This window comes from Helianthus annuus, chromosome 7 (genome assembly GCF_002127325.2).
Source record: "Helianthus annuus cultivar XRQ/B chromosome 7, HanXRQr2.0-SUNRISE, whole genome shotgun sequence".
NCBI classification, from domain to species: Eukaryota; Viridiplantae; Streptophyta; class Magnoliopsida; order Asterales; family Asteraceae; genus Helianthus; species Helianthus annuus.
Genome location: NC_035439.2, coordinates 80,920,300 through 80,929,130, shown reverse-complemented (window position 1 = coordinate 80,929,130; position 8,831 = coordinate 80,920,300). Strand labels below are relative to the sequence as shown.

General features: G+C 35.9%; 1 long non-coding RNA gene across 1 annotated transcript; it reads right to left on the bottom strand.

Moving 5' to 3' along the window:
• Positions 1–1,738: 1,738 nt before the first annotated feature.
• Positions 1,739–5,736, bottom strand: LOC110868141. The gene is made up of 4 exons (XR_002552235.2): positions 5,575–5,736; positions 2,927–3,011; positions 2,532–2,622; positions 1,739–1,935 (listed from the first exon to the last, which is right to left on the bottom strand). It is a non-coding gene; the product is annotated as an uncharacterized LOC110868141 (long non-coding RNA).
• Positions 5,737–8,831: the final 3,095 nt, after the last annotated feature.

Below are 8,831 nucleotides of genomic sequence, written 5' to 3'. Positions count from 1 at the left end.
AACAAAAAGAGTTTGAAAGCAAAAAGAAATCTTCAGAAGATGAAGATTTCTGGATAAAGTTGGAAAACAAAAATTTGAAAGCGAATGAAATGAAATTTCAAGAACAGATAAAGGTTTTGGAAAATGAAAAATCTGTTCTTGAAAACATGAAAATGGAAAATGAGAAAACATTCAAGTCTCATCTTGAAAGAATATCTCAGCTTGAAAATGAAGCTGAGAATTCAAGGATCAAAATTGATGAGCTTGAAAAGAAATTGAAAGGTTTTGTGATTTCATCAGAGTCTTTGAATCACACGTGTCCAAAACCGACCAATTCTGTTCCAATAAGTGACAATGTCACAAACTATTATAAAGTCATAGTTGAAGATTGTGATGAGAAATCTGATGATGAAAATGAAAAAATTAAAAAAAAGAAATTGTTTTTGAAATTAAAAGAAAAGTTTCAGAAAACGAATTTGCATTCTACAGAAAAAGGTGAATGTTCAAAGCAGAAACCTTTGGAAAAGAATGCAGATTCAAAACAAAAAATGAAAAATAAGAAAATTGTTCAAAAAGAAAATAAAAGTTCATCAGATCAATCATCCAATCGCAATCAAAAATCAAAAAAAAATTGAAAAATGAAAACTCAAAAATAGTTGGTGATGAGTGGTGCAGGTTTGACCACAGTGCTTCAAAGCTAAATCCAGCTTTTAGGAGGAGAAATGACTATCACCAAGCCAAACAGTGCTATGATCTGAATGTTTGGACTGAAAATGGTGATTGGTACGATAACAGAGTGTGCTACCAATGCGGTTATCAAGGTCACATTGCTGTTAACTGCCAGAGCTGGAGTTATGAGACAAGAAGATGCTTTGAATGCTATATCAAAGGTCTCATTGCCAGAGATTGCCCAAGGAGATCAAATGAAAGATCGAGGGCTGGATCTCAGAAAATGGCAAAGAAACCAGTCAATGTCAAGTCCAAAGAATAGAAGGGCCAAGAACCTAAAGTTCAAGAAAAGAAAGTAAAGCTTTCTTAAGGGCAAAAAGACAGACTGAGGAAGAAAAGAAAGAAGGAAAGAGAGTATCTGGAGAAGATTTTGTCCTCGGGTACATCAAGAAAACCAAACAGCAGTTCTGATAAATCGTCTTGCTTCACAAAGAATGATAAGTCTAGCAAAACAGATTCATCAGATACAAATCTGAGGACAGAAGAGAAAGGAATCCTGAAGAAAGAGAAAGTTGTTAATCAGAAGATTAACAAAACAAAGAAAGTGAAGTTTTCACTTCCTGGCGATGAATTTGTTTCCTCGGAAACAAAAGAGCCAGTTGTTGGCAATGATCTTGACTCGTCAAAGTCAAAGGAGCCATGTTCAGGCAATGAATCTAGTGTGGTAAAGCCAGAAGAGCCATGTGTTGAGGTAAAAATTGAGAACTCAGGTTTAACAATGGATGATGCAAATTTTCCACCATTGTTGAACAAGAATTCAAAGTCACCCAAGGACCGTCAGGCTTGGGTGAATCTGTTTAAATGAAAAACCTGACTTGCCGGAGTTCTCAGGTTGGTAAGCGTGGAACATGAATCGGCACATTTCTTGAGAAATTCATTTCGATGATATTTCGTTTGACAAAGTGGTTAATCAAGGACATTAAATTGTACTTGATTTTCTACAAGTGGTGTTGAGGTTTAAAACTGGAAATGATAAATCTTTCTGTAACACCCTAGTTACTAATTAACAATTTGTAATGTATACGCCAACAATTAGATGTGTAGTTAAGCCTACACATACTATAAAAATACGAATTTATTAAAACTTTTACAATTCATAAGTTATTCTACATAACGTGGTTGAATTCGTTGTTTAAAATTTGCAATGTGTTAAAGTGCGGAAGCATGTATCTATATCGTGTTCGGTCCTTCGTCGAGCTTGATCGTCTTCCGGCATCCAAAATGTACCTACATTTCATAAACACGAAATGCTTTAGACTTAAGGGCTTTAAAACGTGTCCAACCGAGTCCGGGAAACCATTGATTCCAAAAACAAAATTGAAAATGACCTCCACCGTAACTTACGGTGGCACCGTAAGTTACGGTGGCCTCTGTAATAAAATTTTCCTACCGTACAACAGTAGGCAACCACCGTAAAGAATTCAGCTCCACCGTGGCACCGTAAGTTACGGTGGCCCCTGCATTCAGCCTTTCCATTTTGCCGAATTGACACGAATTCTTTCGTATCTTTAAATTCGCTTGTCCGTTTGACCTACTATTTCTTCCTACATGTTTGTAATTTGATTTTCCATCATATGGAGTTAAAGTCCGACATCCGGCTTAATAAATTTTGAGACTTTTATGCATTCGGCTTATTACTTTTTTTTATAAGATTTTGACCCGTCTACGCTTAAATGCATATTTTTGACCCGTCTACGCTTAAATGCATATTTTTGACCCGTTAGAGAGGATTTAATCATTTAAGTTTAAATCCTACTCTCTACTTTCACATGTCATTTTTCTACATTAAGGTATTCACATATCTTTCACCAATTTACGCGTACCTGGCGCGGGTCAAAGTATTGACCCGTTTTAATACCTTGCCTTAATAATTTGCTGATTCATAGCCACGTAAATTCCATAAGCCGTTTTACCCTGTGAGCATTAGACTCGACATGCACTTGTTAGTCGTTATTCGTCAAATGGTGTTAACATTACCATTTGACCTGTTTAGTCTAAACGACCAAATATTTTGCACTTATATTTGAATGGTATTTATTTACCATTTCATTATTTAACCCATTTCGCCCCTTTTTGCCATTAAACATGGTTTTTATCCTTTTATTCGTCCCGACCCGTATCATTTCGTGTCGGAACCCATATTTCGGATATAACCTTGGTCGTGTTTATAATCTATAAAGTAAATACGTATCCTAAAAAAAGTGTAAGCTTTACTTACCTCGCGTCCGCGCAAACATTCTTCGCATCCATGATCCGTTTGACCCGTTCCTTTTCAAGCTCCCACCTAGCTTGTTTAGAGTCAACTATATCATAACATCCATAAGTGTCACGGCCCCCGACCCGGTTTGACCCGTTTCAGGAGCCGCGGGACAGGAACCCCGTGGTATTTTAATTTAGGCGACAGCGGAAGTCTTTTCCAAAACAGGATCTTTCAATAATTCAAACTGCTCGTTAGGGATAAATTCCCGAAAATTACAATACTGTGATTTCTCAAGGAAATCTTTATTTTCAAAACATGTTCATTTATTTATTTACATTGAGCCACTTTTCTAAGCTGGGAGTGCTACACGACACTTTTCTTTGCTCATACCATATCACCTGAAACATGTTTGAAAAAGGTTTTGTCAGCAGGGAAATACTGAGTGAATCATTCATTTTACTGAAAACGACACATTTGTTATAATCTACAGTATTAAGGGGAATTACAATGTTTCTGATATCAAACCAACTACCCACAGTATTTGTCACTCGACCATCCATTGGCTAGCCCATTTGTCCAATGGTGTCTGTGACTGTGGTCAGATCACCCCTTGGCCACCCGTTTGTCCAAGTGTGACGGGAAATAAGTAATGTATACAAAACCCCACATACCGGCTGTAACTTGGTGATTACATAGACTTAATCCCTGTAATTATAACTTAAAATAGTTTTGGAGTTTTGTAAAGCATATTTGATAAAAAGAGAATGACTCACATTGCAGATTTTACGAGCAGAGTATAAGCTTTACTGATTAGTCTTTTAACCTAATTTAAATAATAATGCACACATAAACGGGATTAGTAACTAATTCAGCAGTTACGTCAATTCACGAGATTAAACCCTCACAACTATTATCAAGTGCGATACTTAACAATTCAATGGATTCACAACGAATGACAGAGCATAGTCCGAATTCGAACAGCACTCAAACATTCAAGTCGAAATCACAATGAATAACAAAGTACAAGCTCAATTTGAGCAGCACTCGGACAATCGTTGGATAGTTATAATCGATCGGACGTTGAATCGTAATAGTGATCGAGTTATTACCCTGATTGCGGCAGCACCTCGTGATCGTGTGTGTGTTTATTGTGATATATTGGCCTGAACTCGACGTACACAGGGACAATTTACGTCGTTTTAACTTCAATAGTCAAGTGCCAAGGTCGGCTATTTATAGTAAGTTTTGAGGCTCCCTTACGGACCGTAAGCCCGAACCTTTACGGTCCGTAAGCTAAGCAGTCTAATTCATAGGCTGCCTAGACTTGGTTGTAGCTTGGGTGACTCAACTTTTTAACAAATCAAAACAAAGCAACGTTTTAATTAAGATAATTATCAACTAGGGTTTACCCCCCTCGAGTTTTAGGGGCCCTGATCCTGATTCTGATTGTTCTGAAAATTTTAGGGCTAGTGCAGAATTAATTGGGTGTGTCAATTAGGGTTTCCTTATTAACTAATTATCGTCCTAATTATTGATTTTAGTGGCAGTTGTTACAATAAGATGGTTAGATTGGTCATTCTATATAATGGCCATCACCCTATGGACCCCCTTTTTTTTTACACACTTATCAATCAAAGCATGCTATATATTCAACAACTAGTTTCATACCATAATTATTTTCATTCACTAACCGTTTGACCCGTTAGTGAAGTTACTTATACAAACTAGTTAGTAAGTGATTTTAAACACTTTAAGCACGTCACATAAAGTGTTATTTGTTCCCAACAATCAATACTTCATGCCTAAAGCAAGTATGTACAATCCTATGCCTTTTTCTTGGTTAATAAGAACATTAATAAAGTGCAGCGATTTTGTATTCAGCTGCTGTAATTGACCATTTTGACCCATTTAAAAGCTGAATTAGATCAACATGTTCAAAGATGGATCGTAGAACTCTAAAATAGCTTTCTAGGCATATATGGTACGTCTTCTAACGATGTTCCTATGATTTTATATGATTTTTACAAAATCAGCTCTGAAGTCAAAAATGCTTCCAATCAGCTTGCTGTCAAAACAGTTCAGCCGACTTCGGACACTGTTTTGACCCGTTTAACATCAGAATTTAACAAACATGTTCAAACATAAAACGTAGTATGTTTCAATAGCTTTCTGAGCATATAAGGCTCAACCTCACAGGTCGTTCCAATGATTTTACATGATTTTTTTAAAACTGCAGCGCAATAATTTTTAATCCCAATCAGTTTTGTTATATTTTCTTGTTTAAGCATTTCATCAAGCACCTTGTGTGCAACACGAAATATCAAATTTCTCCAGCCCATTTAAGTGTTCTAAACCCTTAAATTCTAGCATAATTAACAAGTACTAACATCAAACTTCAAATCTAACTTCAGGGACTTCTATTAACACAATTTAACCATTATGATTCTAGGGTTCATCATGTTTCTACAAAACTCATTTAGCACATAATCGGGTGATCATAAATTCACAATTATGAACATCAATTCAACAAGTAAATGACTAGGGTTTACTCCTAGACATAAAATCATTCATAATTTCATCATATAACAAACATGCAACCATCAAATTTCAGATTTCTAAGTTTACCTAGAAATCCAACTAGAGATTTTTTCATAAAATTTACATACCTTGTGACTCCCCTTTCAATGGGGATCACTAATCCGGGTTCAGATCTCGTTTTAGGGCTGATCTTGACCTTCAATTTGTGGATTTAAACAAGAACTAGGTTTGGAGTTCTTCCCCTTGGTCGCCCCTGGCATTCTGGTCGAACTCATACACTCACAAATGTGAGTGTTTGAGGGGTTTTTTTTTTTTTTTTTTATTGATATAAGTTTCAAGTTAAACACTTTTGGCCCCTCTAGTTTTCTTTTGATCAAATAAAGCTATGCCTCACCATTAGTCACTTAATCACAAGCCACTAACTAGGTTAATTACTCCTAGTTATTTTAACGGGTTCGGGAAATTATAACCTGTTATGTTTTTAAGTCCCGTTAATTTGGCCTTTTCATATACTTTGTTTTCTCAAAGTATTTATCCCCATTTTTAATTAATATTAGGTTTATTTATTTGAGTCCTAATATTTACCGGGTTAATTTTTACCACTAACGGCATTTTACCCGTCTTTACTATTAACGTGGTTTGATTACCAAACCCGTTTTTGGGATGTTACACTTTCATGTGTTTGAAGAAAACAATGTGATGAAGTGACCCCGAACCTACTAAGTGGTTGGTAAACAAACTAATTTTCCGGAAAAACCATTTTAATTAAAACAAACTTAAGTGTTTTGAAATCACAATGGGAGAATAGTTTGTTGTAAGGGGGAGTTCTGATTGTTTATGCTAAGTGGATGGAGAATTGATGCAATTCTCATCAGGTTGTCAAATTTGTACAGTTTGTTTCAAATTTTCCCAGAAAATCGAAATTGAAACATATTTTGATTTTAGGGGGAGTAAAAATTAAAAAAAAAAATAGAAAAACTGAAAAAGTCAAAAACATTGATAAATTCAAAAATGAGTTTTTGTTGAGACAAGAGGAAATGATAGTAAATCAGTGGACTATCACAGCATGCTAAAGAAATGTAATGACAAAAGTGATAAATGATTTCACTAAAGATGTGACGATAGGCTCAGCTAGACTAGTAGATTTGCGATAACGATACGAACATAAATGAAAAAGCCTAGTTCTAGTGGGAAACATGATTGTAAGCATAGTACTTAGTTTTGTCCTTCCTGATTGTGTACCTGCTCAGTAATCACTGAATGCCAAAAAGCATAAAAACTGGTTAAGTTTGTGAGCTTTCACAACTTTGCTAAAAATGATACTGTGATTGTGTATTTCTTTTGCAAAGATTTAAACTTGTTTTTATTTCTTTATTTTGTTTAAGCATTGGACATCCTCTGCGTATACGTGAGTATCGACCTGGATGTTATTGCCTAAATGTTCTGCGTTATTTTCTTTGGTGTTTCGTTTAAGCTTTGGATCACCTCTGCGTATACGTGAGTATCGAACTGGTGGTTAAAGCCTAAACAATTTCAACTTGTTTTTAGTTTCTTTATTTTGGTTAAACATTGGACTTTCTCTGCGTATACGGAAGTATCGACCTGATTGTTAATGTTTAAACATTCTGAGTTGTTTTTGCACAAATCACAGTTGATTAATGTTTAAAGGCATTACTTGAGTTAATGTATTACATGATGAGGGGATATGCTGAGATCGTGGGGTCCATAAGAATTTAGTGCATAATTAATATACCTTAATGTATCGGTAAGCATTTCGAAAGTTTTTAGTTTGAGTTTAAGTGGACAACAATATCGTCAATCTATGTGAATAGTTTAAAACTTAAAACGATTAAAAGCTTAATGGTGCTTGTGATATGTCTTAAAACTGATACGATCATCTTTCACAAACTCACAAAAATATTGTTTGTACATATTTTATGCTTGCATTTAATATCTGTTCTTGCATTTATGTTTCATACTTTTGAAAAATCCAAAAAGATTTTTGACAACTAATGATGAAGAGCTGATTTTCAAAATTCAAAGGCTAAACATGATGAACTGATGGTTTTGATAAGAGTGTTTGAATTGAAAATTTTGAAATGTTTAGATGATTCATTAATTTGAATCAGAGTTTAGAATGTTTCAAATTTTTGATAAAAACTTAAATGAGAAAATTTGTTTATGAGTGTCTAAGATTTGTGTAGGAAATGGAAAGGTTTCTGATCCTGTTGCTACGGAAAGCCAGGAGATGCATCAGAACCTGTGAAGAGCTTAATCAGAAGAAAAGCCAGGATGTAATTTCAAAGGTGATAACAAATTCCAGACAACGATCCCAGCTTGATGAGAGGGGGAGTCTGACAAGAGTTAGAGCCAGAGAAAGATCCGGGTACATGATTCCAGGAAAAATTCCTGAAGAAGACCGATCAAGATTGAAGAGTTGTAATGTTGAAGACTCTCACTGAAGATTCCGTCAACATTCAAGGGGGAGTCTGTTGGTGCAGTTGTCTGTCGACTTCATCTTCGTTCGAGTCTTAGATTAGAACTGATTGTATAGTGCACGGAAATCAAGAAAGTGGAAATTATAAGTGATTCCGCTTGAAATGACACTAGGTCATGTTCAAGCGAAATCACATAAGCTTCTGATTCCGCTCCAAATGTCATGTCTGATTCCGATCCAAATGAATGTTGAGATTCCGCTTGAAACATGTTCAAGCGGAATCAGAAGGTCTATAAATAGGACAGTCCGAGCGGAATCAAGTGGTCAGTTCAGTTGAGTTTTCCGACGGCGAAGCTCCGTCCAAGTGTCTCCGTGTCTGTAACAGCTTTCTGATCAATACAAGAGACAGTTAATAGTGAAATCAAGCTAAACAAAGACAGAATCAATGAATTCCGCCTCTGATTCTGTCTGAGCACTCTTCTGATCGACTCGTTAAGTCGTTTCACGATCCTACATAGCGCCTAACGACTTTTTCAACCATGTTAACGCCAATGATCTCTGGATCAAGTGGTGGGAGGGTTGTATTTATTTTTAGGAGATGCAAGTTTGACTACCACTTGTTGCAGAGTAAGGCACTGGTGGACAATGATAGAAGACTCGTAGAAACCTGGGTTCGATACTTGAGCCAAACAAGTTTTATCGGTAATTTCATCGTCATGCCTACGGGCGGGTGGGTTATCGGGTTTTCCACGGAATTGGTGGTGGACTCAGGTTACTTTTGTAGTACTCCGTTTGGTTCAGTGGGTGCCCCGAAAGTGCTCGGAATTGATTATGTTGGCTGTTAAAAAAATTAGAGTGATTTGCAAATTTTGTCCCAATTTTTATACCAAGTTTCAGCCGATTTCCTTTGCCTTTAAAGTTGATAAATTTTGTACTTAATGTTTTCAA